The sequence below is a fragment of the Equus asinus genome, chromosome 1 (genome assembly GCF_041296235.1).
Source record: "Equus asinus isolate D_3611 breed Donkey chromosome 1, EquAss-T2T_v2, whole genome shotgun sequence".
Lineage (NCBI taxonomy): Eukaryota > Metazoa > Chordata > Mammalia > Perissodactyla > Equidae > Equus > Equus asinus.
Window position 1 is genome coordinate 111,470,511 of NC_091790.1, and position 27,599 is coordinate 111,498,109.

Consider the following 27,599-nt stretch of genomic DNA (forward strand, 5'->3'; position numbering starts at 1 on the left):
GTTTAGGTCGCTGGGATTAGAATTCACTCTGATGCCCATGTAATTATTCAGTAACCTGTTTTTGTAAACAGTTTTTTAAATTCTAGGGTAGGTGAAAAGTGTCATGTTAAGTTTGGCAAGTAAGCATTGTACAAAGTGGAAGATAGTAATAATTTTTGAAATGATTGAAGTCTATGAATATTCATAAAACAATGCAATTTAATATTTAAAACACTTACATGGAGTCTTTGTCCTTAAAATCAGAGACTTTTGGCAGGTTACTTATGTGGAGAGGCAGAAGGCTACATGATGGTCACTGATCCTAGAGGATGCTGAATTTGGCAATCTCTCGTTTGCCTATAATGCAGTAAACATGCCAAGCTGGAATTAAGTAGACCCTTTTTGGCGTCAAAAATGCAAATTTAATATATTGGTTTAGGGTAAGACATGAAATCACTGATCTTACTTTCAAATGGGAAAACCGCACAGGACTTCCTCCACTGACATGAGGAAGATAGAATTGTGTTATGAAAGGTAGCCATGTGTTTTATTTTTTTCTGGGATATTTATTAAATAAATAATTTTACCTAATTTTGATATATGTAGGGGCGCCTCCACTGTGTCAGGTCCCAGCAGTCACTCTGCAGAGGGGACTCACTGATGTCAGAGCAATGATGCTCGTGCTCCATTGTCACCCTCCTGGCCAGATGAGGTCCACAGCCTCAGGGCTTAAAGGAACCTGGGAGTCATTTAATCATCATGTTAAATTATTTGACATTGAGAATTTGCCCTAATTTTTAAAAATCCCAGTTAAGCTTTTATAATCTGTTGGTGACTACTTTTAAAGTCTAATCCTCAAGAAAAAAAATTCCTCTTAGGTCTAAAAGTTCCACATTTTAGTTCCACCCTTTTTGTGCTCTGCAGAGGTGAAAGATCTGCTTATAATCCTATATATGTACAAAAAAATATATGTGGCAAACTACCTGCTATATTACAACAGACCCATAAGTAGTGTTGCCAGATTTAATGAATAAAAATTTACAAGACATCCGGTTAAACTTGAATTTTAGATAAACAGCTTTTTTTAGTATAAGAGGGCCATATTTGGAATAAGACATCCTGAGTTAAAGCTGAGCCTAATTCATTCAAGACCTCTGGCGTGGGGCTCGGGCATTGGTCATTTTTAAAGCCCCCAGGTGATTCTCGTGTGTATCCAGGGCTGAGAACCACTGTCCTCGCTCAGTCCAGCGTCCAGGAGCATCAGCATCACTGGGAACTGGTAGATACAGAGCTCCATGCCTTACTCTAGACCTCGAGAATCAGGTACTCTGGGGATGGGACCCACTGATCGCTTTTTAGTAAGCACTCCCCGTGCTTTGATGTACATCTATTAAGTGGGAGAGACAGACATTATTTAAATGACCAAATAAATATGTCGTAGCAAATCTTCCTAGGGGCTAGCTAGGATAAGGACCGAGTGCTGGCAACGGGTATGACAGAGAAACTAGATCTGGTCTGGAGTAAAATGGGATGTGGTTGGGAAGGGCTTTCCTGAGGAAGTGGTCTTGAACTGAGTTGTGAGGGATGAGTAGGAATTAGTTAGCTAAAGGTCCGTGGAAGGTGGGGGGCGCAGCATACCTGCAAGAGGGATGGGAAGAAGCTGGGTATTTTCTAGGAATTGAAGGAAGTCCTGGGAGTGGCCAGACTGGATTCAAGAGGGAAAGTGATAAGGCTGGATGGGAGACCAGAGCCAGACCGTTCAGGATCTCGGGAAGGGGAAGCCATTGAGGGTTTTAGGCTGAGGAGTGACTGGAACAGCTTTTCATTTTAAAAAGATCACGCTGGGGCCAGCATGGAGAACAAAGTGTAGCATCCAGGAGCAGATGTAGAAAAACTATTCTGTGCTTAAAGGTTCTGATGTGACAGGGCATGCAAGGAGTCCGGCTGCAGGCTGACCTTGGCAACAAGAAGGAGATGTGTGGAGGGGAAGAGTTTGGGCTGTGGGATCATCCATGCTTGCAGGTCCGGTCCCCAGCCTTCATTGGTCATGTGCTCCAGCCAAGTTGCTTGACCTCTCTAGGCTTTATTTCCTCGTCTCTGAAATGGTGATGATGATGGCACCTGCTCCACAAGATATTGAGTGGTCGGGATGGGGGTTCAAGGAGGTGATTTATGTAAAGCCCCTAGCTCATAGAAAGCACTCGATAAAGCTAGATATTCCCAAATTGTGAATCTTGATAACTGACACAGCTGCTTTCCTTGGTCCAGGACTGGTATATTTTTCCCTTGGTGGGGGAGGGGGGAGGGGGGGCAAAAAATAGTTCTCAGGTAGAATGAATGTGGAGTTTCTACAAACCCGGATGATTTGAGAAGACTTGGCCAAGTGAAGTAACCCTCATTTGCCAAGATGGAGGCTTTAAATGAGAAAAATCATTAACTATCATTCACAAGTATGTTGAAACACATTTTGGAAGAACATATGAAATGCATGTATCATATTGCCTCAGAGTTTAGCTAGTAAGCCAAACAAAAAGCTAAGAATGAAATTGTTAGAAATTATTTAAGACATTCAGGCCTCAAGACATTTTCTTTGGTGACTTTGAAGCTATAAAAAGGCAGTTTCACTTAAATTAGAGTGTATTTTGATTAGCTTAAATTACACTTAGTCTTTCCATCACCATCAACCCTGTATCATTGTGTCGATGGTCTGGAGAGACTTCTGAATGTGAAGCCCATTGATGATAGTTTGACTTCCACAGCAAAATGCTCAGGTCTGCCACTGGTCACTTGGCATTTTTATAGGACGTGATTTTATATAGAGGGATAGGTAAGTGAGACCTTTTTTAAGTTCCAGTAATAGCCAAATAATTTTATGTGTGTTTATGTGATAGTGGTAAATTACCTTAAAAACAAAATTTAATAATATACCTGAATATTGTTAAACAAAGTTAATCTTCATAAATAATGTTTTTGAATAGAAAACAGGAGATAAAATGTCTTTTTAGATAAAAGGTCACTTTTGGAAATAAACACATATTAATTTTTTGGTGTTTGATTTAAATTTAGCATATTCTTTACAATTTAAGAACACAATGAAAAAGATTTGAGTAGGGTGCAGGTGAGAAAGTAGAGGAAACTCGTACTGAAGGTAAAATGTAGAAGAATTGATGCTTTTTGGTAGTTTAGTAGTTATAGGAGGATCAGGCTGAAATACTGTCGCATTCTTTGATCTAGAACAAAAGAGTTATTAAATTCATAGTCTCTCATTAGGCTCTGACTTAATTGATGGAATGTTAAGCAAACTTGATTTGTTTGGCATTTCCCCAACAGATTGTAGGATTAGTGTGTCATATGTGTAACTAGCTACGATAAGTAAGGCAAAGTACAACATATCGTTGAATCTAAAAAGGTACTTCTGAAAGTTTTTTCCACTTATGGTCAATTTTAATTGTGCTAATTACACTAAGGTTATAGCCACTCTCCCTTGAATGTAAAATGTGTGCATGACCAGCCAAAATAAGGCCGTAATTATTCTTAAGATACTGTTGCATAAATGTAATTCCACTAACAGGACCGCAGCCTTTTATGCAAAATCAGAATTCTTTAAAATGCATGCCTCACTGACCAAAAATAGAGAAATGCCTAATAACCAGAACACATTAAAACAATAGCTGTGCAGAGATGGCTGTATGGCAGCAATGCATGATTTGAAACACCTCATTTTGCTTGTCAGTATAAGAAAACATGCTGCCCTAGGAAAGCGTAATGTTTAATTATGGCCATCTCTTTGTGCATCCCAGAAAAAAGATGCTTCCCTCTTGTCTTTGGCATTGAATTCTAGCTCAATCATGTAAATCTTCAAGGCTCATTGTGGTCGCTCAATGAAGGGCTATTTGAATATCCTTTCATGCAAAATTGTTCCTTTTCCAGAGGCTGAAATGCATTTTACTCAATATTTAGTATTCTGGCTCTAAAAGCATTTTACTCAATTTTTTTGTATTCTGGCTCTAAAACCCTGAGAGTCGAGTTTGCAGGTCTGATGAGTAGCAGCCACACTTCAAATTGTTAGGCCTTGCATAAATTAAACTTTTGTGCTTTGCAGTTCCTAGATAATCTTGCTCAGCTAATGCATCAGCCGTTTTAGCAGTTTTTCGCTTAAAATTTTGTAATTTCATAAGTGGCTTTTTTTTTCTGTAATAATTACGCAACCTAGATCTAATCATTTGTTAAGCTACAAAACTTAAAATGGCAAGATTTGCTGAAATCCACATCTGGGGAGAAAATGTAGTGAACAGATGCAAGATTTTTCTTTTTAATATTTTCTCTTAAATATTCATTTAAGTCAAATTTTTAATAAAGATTAAGCAACTAATATAAAAATTTAATATTTCCCATATTATCTTTAAAACATGATATTAGAATTTTTGAACTTAATGATCTGATTTTTTCCAATGTGATTTGACACTCTAGATGAATAGGAATATATTTATAAAACAAATTATTTAAATGTTTTAAGAAAGACATCAAATTTTAGTAAATGTATTGGCCACTGGTTAATAAAAATACCAGTAGATTTAGATTGTATGATAATGTTTCATTGCCAGGATGCAGGTTGTTGTTACTACCTTATTTTATTGTCACTAAAAACAAAAATGTAGGGTCTATTTAAGCTAATTTTTGGTTACCCTTCACATTAAAACTAAGTGGAACCTTTCACAACTTTGCGAATTATCACCAGGACCCTTACATCCCTGGATGTCAGCTAGAGTTCAGTCTTAGGTATGCTGTCTGTGTGACTTTGAGACACACGTGTTATGAATCCATGCTTTAATATCTGTAAAGAGGGGCAGCCATAGCAACTTCATTAAATAGGGTCCTGTATAGTAGTGGCATTTATTTACTAGCCTAAATTAAGCTAAATTACTCAGAATGATCGTGTTAAATTTATTTTGTCTGTCTCTTTACAAAGAAACGCTTGTAATATACTTGGGGAAGTTTAAACATACTGATGGATTCGAAGGCATGACCTTTTATTGAATATGGTAAATGACCTATAATTAACAAGAAGAGTCTAGTTAATGAAACAAATTACTCTAGTCAATGGTACAAGTAGCGTAGCTGACAAGAGATGAAATCGCCATTAATTTTTCCTATTTACAGGGTATTAACCTAAGTTTGGTCCTTATTCAGTCCATTTGGGTATGCCAGCATTACCTTCATTGAGAAATAGTATTAGCTAGTTTGTGTTCGACATATGACAGAGAATTCAGGGATATTTCCCAATGCCTAAGTAACTAGAAAGAATCACTTACTAGAATAGTGGGCATGATGAATATAAAGCTGTTGAATTAATCAACCGACAAATGGCTAAAGCCGCTGTTGAGGGGCGTGAGATTTGGGCCACGTGGAGGAGTTGGTGGAGAAAGGCAGCTCGGTGCCGTGGTTCGCTACATGACCTCTGGCGTTGGGCAGCTCAGGTTCCATACCCGGCCCTGCTTCTTGCTAACTTGGGCCACATACTTTCCTTCCCTGAGCCTCCGTGTCTGCCTTTGTAAAAAGAGGATGATAACAAAGCTGCCTAGTTCACAAAGCTGTTGGGTGGATTAAATGAGATTATCTATTCAGGTGCCTAGTATATATGCTCAAAATTGTATTATTTAAAAACTCAGAAAGAAGTGAGAATTCTTTCTTTCGAAATGAGAAATAGAATGAGAAGATGGTTCAAGTGGCAGAAGGTTTGAAAGAAGGAGGTTGACTTTAATTTGGAGCAAGGGCATGCACCCCATTACTTACCCATAGAATTTAGAGCTGAAATGGACCTTTGGTAGAGCCGGGCTCAGCCCCTGCCCCAACCTATAGGTAAAGAAGCAAGGTTTAGGAAGGGCAACTGGTGGCTGTTACATGAGATAGTGTAAGTGTACAACTAAAGCCAGGTGTTCTGACATCACATCCAGTTCTCAGATAATTTTTAAAAATGTATAATTTGCATACCATAAATTTACCATTTTAAAGTATACATTTCGGTGATTTCCAGTATATTCACAAGGTTGTGCAACCAACACTGTTATCTAATTCCAGAACATTTCATCACCTCCAAAAGAAGCCCCATTCCCAGTAACAGTTACTCCCCATTCCTTCCTCCTCTCGGTCCCTGACAACCACTGATCTACTTTCTCTCTCCACGGATTTGCCTCTTTTGGACATTTCTTATAAATACAGTCATACAATATGTGGCCCTTTGTGTCTGACTTCTATTTAGCATAATGTTTTCAAGGTTCATCTATGTTGTAGCATATGTCAGTGCTTCATTCCTTTTTATGGCTAGGTAATACTCCATTGTAGAGATGTACCACATTTTGTTTAGTGGATGGACATTTGACAGTTCCCAGATTTTTAAAAGGAGTTAGGGTTGTACAAAGTGGGAAAAAAGAAAGTTTAAAGAGGATGCAAAGCTATAGGACCACAAAATTCCTTAAATACTCATCAGTGGCTCTAAAACCTCTGAAGACCCAAATTGCCTCCCCTGTTTTTGGCTCAGATCTGAAAATGGTTAAACTTAGAAGACAAGATAAATTACTCCTCTGCCCTCTTTCCTGCGATTCAAGGGGGAGAGGCCACTGTGGCATGTTTTCACCCTGACCCTTTACCTCTGTTTAAACCACGAGGTACAGGCATACCCCGTTTCACTACATTTAGCTTTCTTGTGTTTTGCAGATATTGAGTGGTTTACAAATTGAAGTTTGGGGCAGCCCTGCATCAAGCAGTCCATTGGCGCCATTTTTCAGCAGCATTTGCTCACTTTGTGTCTCTCTGTAACATTTTGGTACTTCTCGCAATATTTCAAACTTTTTCATCATTATTATATTTGTTATGGTGATCTGTGATCAGTGATTTGTTATGGTGATCTGTGATCAGTGATCTATGAAGTTACTACTGTAATTGTTTGGGGCACCATGAACCACACCCATATAAGACAGCGAACTTAATAGATAAATGTTGTGTGTGCTGACTTCTACACTGACTGGCCATTCCCCTGTCTCTCTCCCTCTCCTCTGCCCTCCCTATTCCCTGAGACACAACAACATTGAAATTAGGCCAATTAACAATCCTACAATGGCCTCTAAGTGTTCAAGTGACAGGAAGAGTCGCACGTCTCTCACTTTAAATCAAAATCTGGAAATGATTAAGCTTAGTGAGCAAGGCATGTGGAAGACTAACAGAGGTCAAAAGCTAGGCCTCTTGGGCCAAACAGTTAGCCAAGATGTGAATGCAAAGGAAAAGTTCTTGAAGGAAATTAAAGTGCTACTCCTGTGAACACACAAATGATAAGAAAGTGAGACAGCCTTATTGCTGATATGGAGAAAGTTTCAGTGATCCAGATAGAAGATCAGAGCAGCCACATTTCCGGAAGCCAAAGCCTAGTCCAGAGCAAGGCTGTAACTCCCTTCAATTCTTTGAAGGCTGAAAGAGGTGAGGAAGATGCAGAAAAGTCTGAAGCTAGCAGAGGCTGGTTCCTGAGGTTTAAGGAAAGAAGTCATCTCCATAACATAAAAGTGCAAGGGGAAGCAGCAGGTGCTGATGTAGAAGCTGCAGGAAGTTCTCCAGAAGATCTAGCTAAGACGATTAATGAAGGTGGCTATGCTAAACAACAGACTTTCAGTGTAGACGGAACAGACTTTTATTGGAAGATGCCATCTAGGACTTTCATAGCTAGAGAGGAGAAGTCAATGCCTGGCTTCAAAGCTTCAAAGGACAGCCTGGCTCTCTCATTAGGGGCTAATACAGCTGGTGACTGTAAGTTGAATCCAGTGCTCATTTACCATTCTGAAAATCCTGGAGTCCTTAAGAATTATGCTAAATCTACTCTGCCTGTGCTCTGTAAATGGAACAGTAAGGCCTGGATGACAGTACATCTGTTTACCACATGGTTTATTGAATATTTTAAGCCCACTGTTGAGACCTACTACTCAGGAACAAAGATTCCTTTCAAAGTATTCCTGCTCAATGACAATGACCCTGGTCACCCAAGAGCCCTGGTGGAGATGTACAATGAGATTAGTGTTGTTTTCATGCCTGCTAATACGAAATCCATTCCACAGCCCATGGACTCAGGAGTAATTTCAACTTTCAAGTCTTATTGTTTGAGCAATACATTTCATAAGGCTAGAGCTGCCATAGAGAGCGATTCCTCTGATGGATCTGGGCAGAGTAAATTGAAAACCTTCTGGAAAAGATTTATCATTGTAGATGCCGTTAAGAACAATTGGTGACTTGTGGGAAGAGGTCAAAATATCAACATGAGCAGGAGTTTTGAAGAAGTTGATTCCATCCCTCATGGATGACTTTGAGGGGTGCAAAGAATTCAGTGGAGGAAGTCACTGCAGATGTGGTGGAAACATGAGAATCAGAATTAGAAGTGGAACCTGTTGATGTGACTGAGTTGCTGCAATCTCATGATAAAACTTTAACGGATGAGGAGTTGCTTCTTATGGATGAGCAAAGAAAGCGGTTTCTTGAGATGGAATCTATTCCTGGTGAAGATGCTGTGAAGATTGTGGAAATGATAACAAAAGTTTTAGATATGAATAAACTTAGTTGATAAAGAAGTGGCAGGGTTTGAGAGAACTGACTCCAATTTTGAAAGAAGTTCCACTGTGGGTAAAACAGCATCATATGCTGCAGAGAAATCTTCGTGAAAGGAATGGTCAGTTGATGTGGCAAACTTATTGTTGTCTTATTGTAAGAAATTGCCACAGCCACCCCAGCCTTCAGCAGCCACCACCCTGATCAGTCAGCAGCCATCAACATCTAGGCAAGACCCTCCACCAGCAAAAAGATTATGACTCGCTGAAGGCTCGGAGGATGGTTAGCAATTTTTAGCAATAAAGTATTTTTAAATTAAGGTATGTACATTGCTTTTCAAAGACATAATGCTATTGCACACTTAAAGTACTGTATGGTGTAAACATAAATTTTATATGCAGTGGGAAACCAAAAAATTCATGGGATTCGCTTTACTGCAGTATTCACTTTATGGCAGTGGTCTGGAACCGAACGCGGTATCTCCAACGTATGCCTGTACTCAAGCCAAGCTGAGTCAATCAAATTTACTAGTTCAGGAATTTGGAATCAAGACTCATCATTCCAAGTCCAACTCTTTATGAGCTGGATCAAGGACGTGTAAACATTTGGGAGCTCTGGACGGCCATCCTCCGCAATGGCTCAGAGGAATGTTGTGCAGGGAGAGGGGAAGAAGAGAGAGAATGCTGCCCTGAGGTACCAGAACTTTCCAGGCTTTTATTTTAGATTTTTGCCTCATCAGGCTCAAATCTTCTTTGGTTCTAAGAAACAATAATAAAAATAGCTGACACTTATCAAGTGCTTTCTATGTGTCAGGTGTGTTGCAGGTATGAACTCTTGATCCTAACAAAAATCCTACTGTAATTGTCCTCGTTTTGTAGATAAAGAACCTGAGGCACAGACAGAGTAAGTAACTGTCCAGCCCGAGGTCACGCGCAGGGAGTTGCAAAGCCATAATTCAAACCCAGCTCTATAGCCTCTCGTTAAGCTGCCATTACAGCCCAAGCCAGCTTGAGTTGGTCTCTTTTACAACCAAAAGGACCTTGACCAATAAAAGGCCCTCTCTGCTGTAGCTCTACCTGCCCCTAACCCCCAGCTCTTCCCAGACTCCTTCCATTCCTTTACAGTCATGTACATTCCCACCACACACACACATATACACTCATGCACCGATCATCATAACCCACACACAGTTCCAAGATCCCAGCTGCTTTAAAGCCTGTGCCCTTGTTTGCAGTGCTTGGAATTCCTTCTGGCTCTATCTGCTGGGCAAACATCCTGTCATCTCTTAGGGCCTCTGTCCTGACTCACCTCCTCTATTGAGCCTTTGTGACCCCTCCTCTCTGCTCCCTCGTCCCTGGTGCCCACCTCCATGGAACTCTCTACTCCCTCCTGCATGCCTCACTCTCTCCTCTGACCTCCACCAGCTCTCTAACAATCTACTGAATTTACTTGTTTAAAAAACCTTTATACCTCTTTGAGGACAAGAGATGGTCTAGTCATCTTTACTCTCATGGCATATAACAAGTACTCAATAAATATTTATTGAATGAATAAACCAATAAAATCTTCGAGGATTCATAAGATATTTTACTGCTAGAGCTGATCTTAGAAGATGCATGTATGTGCACAAGGGGACAGGTGTGGATGAGAGAGAGAGAGAATATTACTGTCTTTAAGTTTGAGGATATTTATGAATCTATATATGTACATGTAAGCCTATGCATCTATACATACATTTAAAACTATACAAACATATGTAAATTTTATCATCGGAGATCCTGAGGAAGTTTATTATCCTGCCTCCCACTTTGTCCCTTTCTCTCTGGAGGAGGCAGGCACCAGTGCCTTCAGAGAGGAGAGTAATTGATTAAGCGTCTTCCAAACAGCCAAGAGGATGGAAAGAACTTTAAGAGATTGTTCAGTTCAGCCTCATATCTCAGGCCAGGTCACTGTCTTAATGATACATCTTGTCCCATCTCTTAAATCTTTCCAAAAATGATGACAGTATAATGTCTTGGGAACATATTCTGAGATTACAGCAAGTGAGATGACTAAGGAAGATTTCCTGGTATATATGTGTAGTCCCTTGCTATCACTTCGACACTTTTCTTATATAATTGAAAGTGGTAAATGTTTGTTGAAAAGTAATCATCACTTGTTTTCTTTCCCTTAGGCAAACAGACAAACAAAACACCCCCACAAAAACAAAAAAATGCTCTGCATAAGGTTCACCCATTTCATAGCTCCCTAATAATTCACTTGTCGGTTTTCTCTGGACTCTACACAGATTCTGAATGGAGGTATTCAGCCCTGATTAGATATGTGCCCAGAAACCACTGTAGGTACTTTAAGAATGTATCCCTAAGGGAGAGGAGTCCTTCTAGTTCCTTTCTCTTCCTTATTCCTGCTCAAATCCCTGTGCTCAGAATCACAGTGAACTGATTGTTCATAGATAAGAACATCAGGAAATTCACATTTTTAGAGCAGATTCTAATAGAAGTTGTATATAAATTATATTTTTATAATTTATATAAATTATGATTTTTAAATTATTTTGTTATAATTTTGCCTGTGAGTGTTAAAATCTTATTCGCGGAGAGACTCTTCGGTTTTGCCAAATGTAACCTTATTTCTGTTATTAAAGGAGATATTTTCCCCAAAGACTGAGCACCGATCAAACAAGGATAGAGCGCCAGGTCATTGTGTAGGGTACTTCCTCATATGCCAAAGTTTTTAAGAAGAATTCTGGAAAATAAGTTTCTGTAAATGAGGGCTTATCCCTCACTAGATAAAAACAAAATTGGGAACACTTTTCTCTTCCTTAAATAATAATTTTAAAAACCAGTTAGGAATCGTGGGTCTTTGCTAATAAGACATACTGTTTTCTAGAAGAGTGACACTTTTTGGAGCATGCCAGACTGTGCATTTTAACAGGAGACTGAATAAGATTGAATATAAGATTGAATTAAGATTGAATATATGCTTATGGGAATAAACCTCAAAGATTGAGTCTGATCTAGCAGTCGTTTTACTTGTCATATTACGATAAACCGTATTGTTTACTCTTGAGGTTTTCCAGTCCTTTTTGGGGGTATCCAGAGAATGATAAACGAGTTTATGCTCCATGTTCACAGTAATTGATTTATAAATACTCTTGGATAAACTAAGCTGCTTCTTTCCTGGCAGTTAAATCTAAGAACAACTTAAAAATAATTTTATAATGCTATGACTTCCTAGGAATAATTCTGATGATTACCCTTGAAATATTTTTAAAAAGTAGTGAAAGTGAATTCTTGGCATTGCATGGGAAATAGTTCTTGATGCAACATAGGAATTTGAAAATAGATGTAGGAGTCCCATAAAGGCACTTCACCAAATGTCAGTTCTGTTTCCACTCTTTTCTTCTGCTCTGCAGTTTATATTCAACCCTCTAATGCTGAGTTTTTCATGTAGCCTAGTAGACGTGTGGGCTGCTCTCTGAGGCGAGCACACAACTAAATTACTGTTTTCAGGACTCTGAATGTTTGACTGGAAAGATATTTGATACTGTGGGTGTTGCCATTTTGGAAAACAGAATAGCAAAAATTGTTAATATTTTGGTAAAAATTCAGACTGAGCTCTCCTCCCGCTTTTCTTCCTACATGTTTTTGTACATCAGAACCATGTTGTTGTTATTATCTAGCTAATTATGTTATTGCTGGTTCCCTTTCAGAAAAGTTCCTCTCCACATGAACTCTAGTGAATAGCAAGTTAAAAGTGAAGTAAATGGAGCTATCAGGCATCATGCTCTGGGAAGATGTTTCGTTTATCCTTAATTCTTTTGTTTTTAAAATGATTAATTATTTGCTTTATGAGAAGATTCTTTTTTAACCGAACTTAACCTATACGATTTGATTACATTTTTAACAATACTAACAAAAATGTGGAGAAATCTGTTATTAATAAAAGGAGAACTCAATTGGGGTTTGGCTTTCTGTTTCTAGAGAATGGGACAAAGGACCAGCTCTGGAATAATGATGAGGTTGATGAAGTTTCTCCTTCAAGCCCCTAGCCTCCCCCCTTTTCTCTTTCCCTTTCTTCTTGTTCCCTTTTCAACAAGGAGATGATATCAGGCTCATCTTAGAATGAATTTTAAAATGTTGTGTTAATAGCAGCTTGTCCCACACTGCTTCGGGCAAACATTAGTGTTTCATGATGTGTTAATAGGTCCTACATGGAAAAAGAGTTTTGTGATATTAAAAAGCTTGGAATATGCTGGTTAAACTAAGTTAACCAGTACTTATTAGAGTCCTTATATGCTTTTTTTGTTATTCTGTTTGGATTTAATTCACATAACATAAAACTTACCATTTTAAAGCCTACAATTCAGTGCTTCTTAGTATATTCACTGTGTTCTGCAACCATCACTACTAATTCAAAACCATTTCCATCTTCCCAGGAAGAATGCCATACCTATTAGCAGTCAGTCCCAAATCCCTCTACCTCCCATCCCCTGGCAGCCTCTAATTTGCTTTGTCTCTTTGGATTTGCCTATTCTGAACATTTTATATAAATGAAACATTATCATCTGGCCTTTTGTGACTGGCTTCCTTTACTTAACATGTTTTCACGTTCATCCATATTGAAGAATGAAGTACTTATTCTGATTTATGGCTGAATAATACTCCATTGTATGGATATTCTATATTTTATTTATCCATTCATCTACTGGATCATAGGGCAATTCTATTTTTGAGGAGCTGCCAAACTGTTTTCCATAGCAGGTGCACCATTTGACAGTCCGAGCATCAATATGTGGGGTCCCAGTTTCTCCGTATCCTCGACAACACTTATTTTCTGTTTTGTTTATTTGTTTTTTATAGCCATCCTAGTAGATATGAAGTGGTATCTCATTGCGGTTTGATTTTCATTTCCCTAACGACTATGATGTTGAATGTCTTTTCATGTATTTATTGGCCATTTGTGTGTCTTCTTTGGAGAAAAGTCTTTTCAAGGCCTTTACCCATTTTTTAAATTGGATTATCAGTCGTTTTATTGTTGAGTTGTAAGTCTAATATACTTTTCTAATATACTAATATACTTTCTAATATACTTTGAAAATTGTGAATTTTCAAGGATTCCATATAATGGCTCTCTTTCACAACTTTGTGTTAGCATGGAGTGCTTTTTTTCGCAAAGAACATCTTTCAGAACTACTTTTGCATGGGACAGTTTGGAGGCGCTCTTTTAAAGAATAGTCTGTCATGATTAAGTTGATTTTTTTAATTCTTGTATTGTAAAGATGGTTTAATCTTAGAATATCTGTTTCTTCTCTGTTTTCTAATTTTCTGACAGTGAAGAAGAACTTCCTGTGTAATAAAAAATGCTAATTTTTAAAAATTAAAAAGATGGAAAGACATTTTGCCCTTGTTGTAATGGGGCTTTTAGCCTTTGTACAACCAAAAGAAAATGACCAATACTCCAATACCCTAATAGTAACAAAACTCAGACCATTTGCAAAAGAAGAAAGACGAATGTCCAATAAATATGAGCAAAATATTCAACTCACTGCTAATAAAAATGCATAAAGAAAACAATTATGAGATCCTATTTTTTTAACTTGGCAAAGATGTTTAAAATCATTTATGCTTAATTCTGGCACCAGTGCTGGAAAGTAGGTATTTATTGTTGATGTGGGTGTATATTGGTTTAGTTATTTAGAAAGCAATTTGGCAGTATGGAAACAGAGCCATTAAAGTGTTCCTGTACTTTGACACAGTTCTTTTACTTTTGGTAATCTATTATAAATTCAAAAAAATAAAGATGCAGACAAAGGTTGATGTATTTGACTGTTCAACAGAGTACTATTTAGGATGGGCAAAATTTGAAAATAATCTAAATGTCCAATAATAGGAGAATGATGAAATAAGCTAGAGTGTTAATGGGAAGGAATAATATGCTGCCATTAAAATGATATTTTTGAATAATATTTAATGGCATTAGAAAATAGTTAAGTACGGTCGAAATAACTGTGTGTACACACACACACACACACACACACACACACGCACACACAGAGTTTGGAAATTCACTTTGCTTCCCCAAATACTTACCCAAACTCACCTGCTAAAGAAATTACAGAAACCCTCTTATTTGACCTGATCAGTACTGATATTGACTCAGTTAAAAGAAATTGATTAGACATGTTTATTGTTTATTTTCTGTGAACAACCTAGTTTGTTAACAGGTAGTCAATCCTCTGGGGAGGGGCTGAGCTAGGGAGAGGATGACTGGGAGTTCTTGTGTGGGTTTGGATGTTAAAAAGCGTGGTCAGGTAATAAATTTGCCAGTTTTCAGACGTCAGCTAAGGGCTGCTCCTTAAGTCTGGGCCCACTGGCTGGAGTTCCACTAGTTTTTTTTTTCTTTCACATAAATCACTTTTCCAGTTTTAGTTTTGTTAAAATGGAGCAAGAACATACCCAGGCTTGTGAAGAAGTCTGAGTGCAGAATTCTACTTATTTGTAAGTTTCATTTTGCAGTCTTTTATAGGTAGCTTTTCCACCATAATTTGAAAACAGCATTTCTTTCGATTCTTTTTATCAAGTCTGTCCAAAGCAGTCAAGTTAGTGTGTACATAAACAGCAAATCTCTTTCTTAGGAGTATTCATTTTTCATCAGTTCATGTAGCAATTCATGAAGTTATAATAGGATAGTAACAGGTTCAAGTGGAATAAAGAGATTTGGGGGTGCACACTAGGTAAGCAGACATGTAAGAACACACCAGATTAACACACTGGTGGAAGCACAAAAACCAAACCCAAGAGCAACAGTACCTGCTCTGCCATGTGCAAGGCTGATGAGACCAAATGAATGGGTGGAAGAGATGCCATCCAGTTATGTTTACATGGCTTTATATTATGTGCAGGGAATCATCTAATGAACTGATGTTATCTTTAAAAGTAATTTGGTAGGGAGTTGATTGAAATATCTCAATTGCTTTTTAACATTTTATTATTAAAAATTTCAAGTGTAGGGGCTGGCCCCGTGGCCGAGTGGTTAAGTTCGCGCGCTCCGCTGCAGGCGGCCCAGTGTTTCGTTGGTTCGAATCCTGGGCGCGGACATGGCGCTGCTCATCAAACCACAATGAGGCAGCGTCCCACATGCCACAACTAGAAGGACCCACAACGAAGAATATACAACTATGTACCAAGGGGCTTTGGGGAGAAAAAGGAAAAAAATAAAATCTTTAAAAAAAAAAAAATTTCAAGTGTACCTCAAAGTTGAAAAAATTTTATTGTGAGCACCCACCACCTACGTAATGTCTGTATGCAGTGAAATGTACAAATCTTAGGGATACGTGAGGTGAGATTTGGTAAGTGTACAAAACTGTGTAACTCAAGCGCTTATCAAGATATAGAACATTACTTTAACCCCAAAATTCCCCTTGTGCCTATCCTCCATCAACTCTCAGTCCCAGTTGCCAGAGGCAACCACTGTTTTGATTTTATTCCACCATAGATTAGTTTTGTCTGTTCTGGAACTCTGCATAAATGCAGTCATGCAGTGTGTACCATTTTGTATAAGGTTTCTTTTACTCTGCGTAGTATGTTTGGAATTATCCATGTTGTGTTTTTCAATAGTTTGTTCCTTTTTATTGCTGAGTAGTATTCCTTTGTTTTTCCATTTCCCTATTATCGGACACCTAGGTTGTTTCCAATTTTTGGTTCTTATGCATACAGCTGCTATGAACAAACTTGTACAACTCTTTTTGTGAATATATATTTTCATCTTTATTAGATAAATATTTGGTACTGGCATTGCTGGGTCTTTTTTTGCAAGAAGCTGCCAGAGCTTTGTCCAGAAGCATTGTACTCTCAACAACATACTGTTAGAGTTGCAATTGCTGTGCATCTTCATCTACGTTTGGTGTTGTCAGGGTTTTTAATTCTAGCCATTTTGGTGGGTGCATGCTGGTGTCTAATTGTGGTTTTAATTTGCATTCTCCAGGTGACTAATGATGTTGAGCACTTTTTCATATGCTTACTGGCCGCTTTTGTCAAGTGTCTGTTCAAATCTTATGCCCATTAAAAAAAAATTAAGTTGTCTTTTTATTATTGAATTATAGGAGTTTTAATACATCCTGGGTACCAATCCTCTATCAGATGTATATTTTGTGAATGTATTTTCCCATTTGTGGCTGGCCTCTTATTTTCCCAGTGGTATCTTATGATGTAGTGGTCTAGTGGTTAAGATTTGGCATTCTCACCCCTGTGGCTGGGGTTTGTTTCTCGGTCAGAGAATCACACCACCCATCTATCGATTGTCATACTGTGGAGGTTGGGTGTTGCTGTGACCCTGAAGGCTCTGCCACTGCTGGTATTTCAAATGCCAGCAGGGTCACTCATGGCGGACAGGTTTCAGCAGAGCTTCCAGACTAGACAGACTAGGAAGAAGCACCTGGCCACCCACTTCTGAAAAAATTGGCCATGAAAACCCTCTGAACAGCAGCAGAGCATTGCTGATATAGCACGAGAAGGTGAGAGGATGGCACAGGAAGGTTGAGCAGGGTTCTGCTCTGCTGTACATGGGGTCGCTGGGAGTCAGAGTTGTCTCAATGGCACTAACAACAAACCTTATGATGAGTAGAAGTTTTAAATTTTGATGAACTCTAATTTGTCAATTTTTTCCTTTACGACCCATTGCTTTCTGTGTCACGTCTAGGAAGCCATTGCCTGGCTTAATGCAAATCTAATTTCCTACATGTGTGCTCCAGGTGGATGGAGCCTAAAAAGTAGCTATATTTCAGTCATCGTAATCTTTGGGTGAGTAGAAATCAGATACTAGAACTCATATACAATCGTCCTAAAAGTTTCTTCTTAAGCATTGCCTGCTTGTTTGAAAAAAAATCAGGACACTATCCATAGTGTGGCATCATTTTTTCACTTAGTTTTTCATTCCACATGTGTAGGCTTCTGATTTTAGTGTGCCACTTTATAAACAACTGAAATTGCTTCAGACTCCTGGATTACGCTGTGATAAGCCAAATGGGCTCCAGGACACTCCCTTCACACCAGAGACACATGCCAGAAACCAAACAGATGGTAAACTAGGCAGAAATGACCCTCGGCATTCTCATTAGAGCAGTTGGGGAAATTTTAATGGGCCCCCATTTGTCTCGTGCTGTATCTAATACCCTTTGAACTGCCACTTATTTTTTCTTGTTACAAGTCAACAACCACCATGTATATTTTAATAGGGATTATCAAACACAATTTGCCCAGAAGATGTTCAGCCCTCTAATGCTAATTAGCCAAGTTTAAATAATCACTGAGTTCTGGGATAATTGGAAAGAAACACTGTTTTTCTTGCCAGTGCATAATTACTAATTAACAGGAAGATAACATATCTGTGTAGCAGTCATATCTAGAAGAATCTGTTAACAGTTAATTAACTGTTGAGTTGGGGCCAAGTTAATGTTGGTCAAGAAAGTTTACAGATGAAGTTCTCTGGTAAAAGAAATAAACAAATATACACACTATGTAAAGATGACATCGTGAGCCAGAGCAGAGCTTGGGTGGAGTAAAGACTGAGCGATCTTGGCTTAGCTTTACAGTGCTTAAGGCAAATGGTCATTCCATTAAAGAATTAGTGTTTCTTTGGCTCTAAATATTAAAAACACCAACTGCTGGTTGTTGCTCTGCTGCTAACACATAAGATTTGAGGCTTCATTAATTTGCCTTTCTCTTGATCCTAATAATTGCATGGGCTTTCTCAGCCTGAAAATATCCTCGTGAAATTGGACCACAGACTCCTCTGTGTTTTCTGCTTATTAGAGTTGAGTGCATGAAATGGGTAGCTGGATATTCACAAAGAAGAAAATAAAAACTTGACTGCCAATTTTCTTTGTTTTTGTTAATGCAGGAGTTACCATTATGTTATTCTTTCAAAGAATTTGAAAACACATACATTAAGCCATTTTTTTAAAAGTTAACATTTTAATTAATAGCACACTTTTCAATGCATTTTTAAATTTTTTCATTTAGACTAATGAGTGAGTGGGTCGTGTCAAGCATTTAATACGTACTGCTTGAAGATTTAAGTGTTTTAAAATTCCGTTTGTTTGGGGAGTCTTTTAATCACTGGGCAAAAACTGAAAATTCAATTATTTCTTTATGAAGGCATACTTTTTATTAAAAGTTTTTTTTGCAAAGTCTTTACTGAAGCCAAGAGTATGCTGTAAGTAAAACAATCTTGCAGAACTTAGCAGTTCTTTCAATAATAAAATGCTGAATGATTCAAAAGATAGGAAGATGAGAGAACACTTGATAAAACTATAATTTCATAGATTATGGTGGAAATGAAGAATAGTTTTGCTAATTTCTCTTGAAATAAATGAAAACGAATAAAGACACCTTTGTAGCAGGAACATTTTAATCCTTGTACACACACTTACATTTAACACTTTGAAGGTTCTAGAAGCATTGTCGAAGTAGGAATTTTAATGTTATAATTTATGCCTTTATCTTCAGACCTAAGCCATGCCTAAGAGTAGCCCGTCTTCAAGGAATGGAGGAGGAGAATCAGAGCTGTGTGATTGTTTTATTTCATTTTCTTAGTCTGCTCTTCTGATGATGGAGAATCACACAACTGATTTACTTATCAATTATAGACATTTTTGTATCTCAATGATTCTCAGCCTTGGGATATGTAATATTCTTTAGTTAGTTAATGTTTCAACATGTCATAACAAAGATACTTATTGTTTCATGACTTTTTTTTGTTGTTTGCTTGTATTTTTGTGTGCCTTTGGTTGCAAAGTAAAAGGTATACTCTCTGTTGGGTTGTGGGATTATGGAACTTTGAAAAGCATTCATTGCTTTAAGAGGTCCCTCCAATACTATGTGGTTGCTTCAGTGTATGTGCATTTATGTTCAGATATTTATATACATTAGATCTTTGGCATATAAGATTTAGCAGTTGTAGTTTCAATGATTTGTAAGCCTCCTCAGGGAACAAGACCATATAATCACTTGTTATTCGGCCAAAGCACAAATTTGAATGATGCAGATTTCAAGACTTGGTGAGTAACCCCTCAATATCCATATTTCAGTGCATTTTTGTGTTTCTCTAATTGTTCTTGTGCAGGATGAAAGTGATAAGAACTTTATTTCTTTGTGAAAATTGCCCTACAAAGGAGGTCAACTGATAGAGCTAGAGATGAATATATAGGGAAAGAGAAGAGTCTTCACTTGGAGCTCACATTCCTGGGGGTCTAACCTTATGGACCACACTTGAGGACTCTGCATCCTATAGGAATGTCTGGGGGGTCTGGCTCATCTCTAGCTAAGTGCTGGCATCGCTGTGTTACATCCTCGCATGGAGTCACCTGTGAACACAGCTTTTGGGAGTAGAAAGAGGAAATTGGAATTTCTTTCTTTTCTTTCTGTGCAATGTCTTTCTCTCCTCTGCCCATGCACTTGGGCTGTGCAGAGAGATCCTTCTCACCTTCCTTCAAGTTCCTTTCTCTATGGCCAGTCACAGAAACCTGCCCCAGAGTCTCTCTCTTCTCTTTGGAAGCTCCTAGTTGGGCTCAGAACTGAAGACACTTTTGGCTAAGTCATCAGCTTTCCTGTTATACATCTAACATATAGATTAATAATTGATTGTAGGTATATTCTGAGCTATGTTATTTCCTATAGACATATAGGAATTGCCTAAAGCGATCCTAGTTTCAGAATGATAGCATAAGTCTGTACTGGAAAAGGCAGTGTTATGCTGGCAAGACCTCATGATTGTAGTCTTGAACTAAATACTAATTTATATGCTAGGCCATGAAAAAAATAAGCAAAATGAGTTACAGTCTTTAAGGGCTGTGCTGACTTGCTGAACTGAAATAGTTTTTTAAAAACAGAGTAGTAATCGAACCTAAATTTTTAAAAAATGGTTTGGTCCCAGAAATTTAAAAAATTCAAATTTTAAATTAACTCATGAATCAGTGAAACACTTACTGATACAGCTTTTATGTAGGAAAAAGGACTGTCTGAGAGATGGGATATGTTGACATTCCCCAGAGTTTCCTCATGAGACAGATCCCTGGGGAGGAGACGGGGCGATGGGGCGGTGAGCAGGGACAGCGGACGGAGAGAAGCATGTTTAACAGCTGACGGAAGGATCGCACCAGGCTTGTGAGAAGCATAATGATTTTATTGGTGCTCTTTACTATTTGCTTTATTTTCTTCTCCTTTCTCCTATTTCAAATTTCTGCCCTGTCTCACTTCTTTTTACTTTACCCTCTTCTTTTCTTAATTCCTCTTTTTAATCCCTCTTCAGTGCTTTTACTTACTCTCTCTCCCTCTACTTCTAGGTGGTTGCTCATTTACTCTTTTTTATTAACGTATAATTGAAGTATAGCGTTATATTAGTTTCAAGTGTACAGCATAGTGACTTGATATTTGTATATATCATGAAGTGATCACCACAATAAGTCTAGTTAACATCCATCACCATACGTACTTATAAATTTTTTTTCTCGTGATCAAGACTTTTAAGATTTGCTCTCTTCACAACTTTCAAATATGCAGTACAGTGTTATTAACTGTAATCGCCATGCTGTACATCACATCCCCATGACTTATTTATTTAATAATGGGAAGTTTGTACCTTTTGACCCCCTTCACTTGTTTGCCCCCTCCCCCCACCACCTCTGGCAGCTGCCAATCTATTCTGTGTGTCTATGAGCTTGTTTGGTTTTTTTAAATGAATAAATAGTGAGGTGGGGGTAAGGTAGTGAGAACTGGAAGAATAGGAGGGTTTGGTCAGACTTGGAATGTGGGAAGCTACTCTTTCCCCAGTGGAACAATTCCAGGTGAGGAAAAGTCCAGTGTGGCCTTTGAAGTGTTGCTGAGGTGGAGTGGAGGAGAGGGTGATTGGTGTTGAGCTTGTCACAGAGCTGGAGGGAAAGGCTGTAGGAGGAGCCATCCATGTAGGCATGGAAGACACTCCTAATTATGGGGGTTGTGCTAGAGAGAAGACTACTGAGCCTGATGCAGAGTCATTGGGCACTCATTGGAGAGAAGACTCCTGCTTCACTCGTGACATTAATTACCACGTAGCACAATGAGATGAGAATCACTATCCTAATCAGCACATTTGTATGATATGCTACAATTTACAAACCAGTGTCGTGTGTATAATCCCATGAATGTTAGCCTGAAAGTGTCTAAACTGAACACAGGGTTGTTTTTAAGATGAAAGAGAGTTGTTTATTCTAGCTCAGGTGGAGTGGCTAAGGAAGATTTTCAGCGATAAACGAAGAGGGATCCAGTTAGCTCAGGTACTAATTTCTTCTCAAGCAAATAAAGACTATGATAGATGTCCATGTTCAGTTGGTACTATCCACTTCTTGATTCAGAGAAAGAGTGGGACTCAAGGATCATACCATTTTCTGTAGTGCTTAATTCTCTACAAAGGGAGCTTCATTGTTCAAATACCAAAAGGGCTGTGGTGTCCCCCATAATAGAGTCTGACAGTGTGAACCCCAAGGACAATCTCCTACAATTTGATAGATACATTGCTCTAGAGCTGCAGTGAGATGAAAGGACAGAGTCTTGCTTAAGTAGAAATAAAAACCATTGAAAAAAGTTCCGAGTACTACCCCCTGTGCCTAAGCAGATCCAAGACATGGGTATAGCTGCAGTATGTAAAAGACACAGGGAGAGGGAAACCAGAGGCACAGTGACCAGTGGAGTGCAAAAACTGTTGCCAGAGGTACCACAGGAAGGACTGGCGTGAAGTCAAGGAAACGTAAGAGACTCGAGGAATGCATTAACAAAGGGGTCATTGAACTGAAGAAAGAATTGAATTAGTGGTAGCTCATTGGCCAGAGTTTAAGAGAAGTCCACACTGATAGTGCCTGCTAAATCAGTGTTGGAAAGGTCATGTTTTTAACTGGCATGAACTATACTGCTGGGAGGAGACTGGGAAAATGTTGCTTGCATGAGGCCATTAGACGGGCATTTTAGGGCTGGTACATCTTAATAGTGCCTTATTCCTCTCTGACAAGGAAGTATTTGAGTCTTTGTAGATAACTACAGAAAACTTACCCATTTGACACAACTTTACCAATCTTAGAATGTCACCCCCTTGGTAGTTTTAGTATCTCTGCCTGCCTGCCTCCCTCTGTCTGTCTGTCCCTTTCTTTCTCTCTTAATCTGTCTCCGTCAGGTGGAAAGAATAAGATAACCCCTGGAAGGGATGGAGTGTCTTTTGGAGGAGCCTTGGGCTCCGTCTGAGCCTGGTCCTGTCAATAGTGACTGAAGAGTGAGAAAAGCAGAAAGGCTTTCCTTCAATGGCCTTACGCCAGCGCTTTCCTCACTAAACCCTCTTGACTCTCACAAGTATGGAATTTTATGTGGCTTTTCACACTTGCCGTGAGTCGTGCACTTTAGCTCCTAAGTTAGACGTTAAATTCTTGGTGGCATTCTCAAAAGAGAAATAAGGACGACGACCCTCAGGCCTCTGTTGTTAGTGTTCTCAGTGGCTGGAATCGGCTGCCTTCTTGCTCCCAGCATTCCCGTGTAGCTCAAGAGCTGCCAGCAAAGCTAATCACCTCCTAGAAGTGTGATATCAGAAAAGCAAGAGTGTTTTACTTACGTGACATAAAGCATAGATTGTTTTCACCTTCTCAAGCAGTCTGGGATCTTAGTACTTAGAATAGTTAAAAAATGGTGTAAACTCGCTCTCCACTCTTGACATTATCGCCCTTGATAAATAGAAGCCTGTATAATTGGCTGTTTTGGCCTCTGCATTTTCTCTCTCGTCATAATCAGTGCCTGGTGACAGAATCAGAACAAGGAGCTGCAACTCATGCATCCTGGCATGTTGAGGTCATGGTTTGCAGGTCGGTGGCCAGCAGGACAAGTGAGAATGTCAGGGCATGCCGGGATCTAAGAACCAGAAAGCCAGAGTGATAAGGGTGGGTCTGTAAGGGTCACGCGGAGATGAAGGACAAGTGGCTGGACACTGGGGAACAGAGCTGCTGTCCACAGCCGTGCACTTGGTGCTTCACATGAAGCCTCCTGCCAAGTGGGGCTGAAATCGGGCTCGTGTGGCACTTGCCGCATCTTGTACTTTGGTGCAGGAGTGTGTGTTCTAAGAGAAAACACTCGTGTATTACCAAGTGGGGCCGTGGGGCTGCATCCACCCAGAGGGTGTGTCTTTCTGCTTTCTGCAGAGGAGAAGAATAGGCCAGCGGTGGTTCTGTCAGAGTCTTCTTAGTACCGTAGATCTTCAGAACTTATTTATTTTACGTAACTGAAACTTTGTTCCCTTTGACCAACTCCTCACCATTTTCCCCTTTCCCAGCCAATGGCAACCACCATTCTACTCTCTGCTTCTATGTGTTTGACTATTTTAGATTCCACGTATAGATAAGGTCATGCAGTATTTCTCTTTCTGTGTCTGGCTTATTTATTTCATTTAGCATAATGTCCTCCCAGTCAATCCATGATGTCATAAATGACAGGATTTCCTTCTTTTTTTTAAGGCTGAATAATAGTATGTTGTATGAAAAAGCGCTCAACATTGCTAGTCACCAGAGAAATGCAAATCAAAACCACAATGAGATATCACTTCATGCCTGTAAGGATGGCTATTATCAACAAAATAAAGGACAACAAGTGTTTGCAAGGATGTGGAGAAAGGGAAGCCATGTATACTGATGGTTGGAATGTAAATTGATGCAGTCACTATGGAAAACAGTATGGAATTTCCTTAAAAAAATAAAAATAAACCTACCATTTGATCCAGCAATCCCCTTTCTGGGTAGATATCCAAAGGAATTGAAATCTGGATCTCAAGGAGATATCTGCATTCCCATGTTCACTGTAGCATTATTCAGACTAGCAAGATGTGGGAACGACCTAAATTTCCATCAGTGGATGCATGGATATAAAAAATGAGCCCATCTCTTTGGCGTGACGTTAAATAAGTGGTCATTAGAAAACTTGTCAAATGATTAGAGGTAATTAGGCACTGCCAAATATTATCAATGTACTAACATCAAGGAAATGTAAACACTAAAGCAGTTTCTGCTTTAGCCTTTAGGGTGTTTTATGGCTTTCAGCAGCCAATCTCAGAGGTCCTGGTCCAAATGCCATCTGTGGGAAGACGCTGTTAAGATGCCCAGTGAGGTGTAGAGAGCAACAGCACTTCCTTGTGATTCTTCCCAAGGTGTCTCTGTACCTTCACTCCATAAACACTTATTTGATTCTAGGTTCTCAGGTTATATTTTTTCCTCAGATGACCTGGCACAGGAGAGCTCAGGTCCACATGTCAGTTTAGGAGACCAGGAGATTTTATTTAGGGGTAAGAAGATTTGTATGAGATTTTTGGACAGACCAGAGGGTGAGCTTAGAACTCTCATGATGTCCTGGGATATCTGGAAGCCACAGAGAACCCCTGCAGGGCAGGATAAGGCACTGAAAATGCTGGAATTCTGAAGCTAGTTACTCTTTTTCCACTAGCTTCTGGAACAAAAGGGGCACAGTTAGTCCACGCCACTGAGAGTTTTCTCCAGAACCTTCTGGGCTAGTTTGACCCTAGTTATTTTGCCATTTTATGTCTTTGTGTAAGATGAGAGATGAACATAGTTTTCCTAGAACTCTTCTGAGAATGTCAAACGTGAAGGTAAGGAAATGGAAGATCTTTCCCAACTCTGGAGCTGCTTCATTAAATGCAACTGCCCATCTCCTTCTCCACTGATGACAGCCGTGTACACACCAGAACACTTTCATTAAAGCTAAGACAGAACACCTCCTCTCCATGTGACACTCTGTGAATGTCCTTCTTGTCTAGACTATGTTGATCTCATGTCTGACCACAGAAATCTGTTACTCATACAATGACCAACTCTTAGTTCTTCATCCCTTCCTCTCATCCTGATGGCCACAACCAGAGTAGACCACAAAGCATGGCCATGCTACACCTTCCATTCATTTTTCCTTTGACTTTTTGTTGCACAGGAGACCCAGTCCTCCCTTAGCACTATGATTCTCCCTTTTAGTTGCCAGTATTTGAGTTAGTATCCTCCCATCTGTGCAAGCTTCCCTCTCTCCTGCAACTCACCTTTTGGTTTGTTCTTGTACTTTGTATCAGGAGCAGACTCCTCCATTGTGCACCCTTGCAGGTGTAATGACTAGGCAACTTTCTTCTGTTCACCTAGATCCACCTAAGACCCATCATAAGGTATTCAGCTATCAGCTCTGTGTAATTATTAGTGTAATATTACTGTAAACTGTGAGGTTGTCTGGGGTGCCAGATGCTAAAGTTGGAAGAGTAAGTGGATTCTGAATTCCCCCAACCTCCATTTCAACTCTTCAACGGCTGCCTTGTATCATGACTGACATGTTTTCTCTTTGGCAAGTAAATCATTGCCAGGAGCCAGGGGTGGGAACAAGCAGAGATTTTAGAGTAACTATTCTGTTAATTAATAAATACTGCTCAATAGTAATCTGGATAGAAACGATATTTGCCTAAAGCAGAAAAATCACCTTGCACTGGTCCTCATATTGTCTTTTTCATTGTCATTTTGTCTTTATTTGTATGTTGTCTTGCTACATATATTTGTTTCTTCCTGTTGTTAATTTCTCCTTGTCCACTTTATATTTCCACTAGATTGCTAGCAAATGAGTTTAAGGATGGCAGCTGCCTCGTATAAACTCTGTAGCACCTAATATGAAGACAGATAACATTATGGATATAGAATTATCATTGGTGGTGAGATGCATCCTTACAAGATGGAAAACTATGACGTTTCATTAAGGAGTGATAAGTTTAAGTGACCTTAATTGTTATCACAGTTGTTAGTTCATAAACAGCTATCCTTATCTCATAGCTGTTTCCTTGATAAGATTATAACATTATGGGATTTGCTTAATTAGAATTAGTTTTTTTCTGTTCTGAATAGCAAAATGACTTTCATGTTCCCACAAAACAAATGATTCACCATAGCTTAAAATCAAGATGTGCATTAATTTGTACATGAAAGATAATCCCTTGATTGAAAAAGGCTAATTGGGGTTAACTTCTGTTAGTACAGACTCAGGAAATAGCTTTGATAGATTTTAGCATATGGATAAATCACTTCTCCAAACTTCCCATGATGAAGAATATCTTTCAGTTGGATACATTTTAAAGAATTTGACGCATAAAGGAAAAATCTTATCAGGCATAAAATGTTTGTCCATTTTCTCTTGATATGGATAATGAACTGCTTATCCTATTAACAGAGGTCGGACTCATGCATACCAAAGAGATGGGGTTCCAACTTGGTCTGTTTTTCCCTTTCTTTGTGCCTGTTTATTTCATTTTGGTTCTAAGACTAACAAAAACGAGTTTAAATTGCTTCTTTCCTGCAGACATCATCTATCACCTATTCTCACGGCACTGCTCATGGATAAAACTCATTAAATAATAGACTCTAATATTCAGTCACTTCACAGAAATTATTTTTAAGATCTATTTTCTTTTACCCTTACAAATACTAAGATTTCATTTTTGGAAGAGCATAATGGCTTTTGAAATAATCACCATTTCTTCTAAAAAACAAAAGGCCTAATTTGCTTGACATTAAATGTTTAATTTGTAAAAGACCTTCAAGTGAGATATGGCTGTGACTTGGAAGTGCGACCATAAGGCCCCCAATGCATTTATCTGTAAGACGTTTAAAAATTATACAACATTTAGAAGGCTGTTACGATACCAGAGTGGAGTGATGAAAGTCTAAACTAGGCTAAGATAGAAGGATTTTAAAGGAAGTGATGAATTAAAAAGAAAAATAGTAGCCAAACTGAATTAGTGGGAACTAGAGACTGGATATATTGATGGGGCTATGAAGGGAGGAATCAAAGATAACTTTGGGATTTAGAAAATGAAGAATAATAGTAATATAGCCAGAATGATAGGGCCCTGGTTTGGAGCATTTGTAAAAGTTCAGTTTGAGGTAACAGGGGGACCCACCTGAGTGGAAATATGCAGTCGGAACCAGAAGAAGGAAGACT

The 27,599-nt window shown here is 38.8% G+C and overlaps 1 protein-coding gene across 2 annotated transcripts in view; it reads left to right on the forward strand.

Annotated features, from left to right (window-relative positions):
- The window catches only part of RELN (reelin), a 466,017-nt gene that overhangs the window by 68,678 nt on the left and 369,740 nt on the right, over positions 1-27,599 (forward strand). The gene's annotated exons all lie outside the window — the stretch shown is intronic.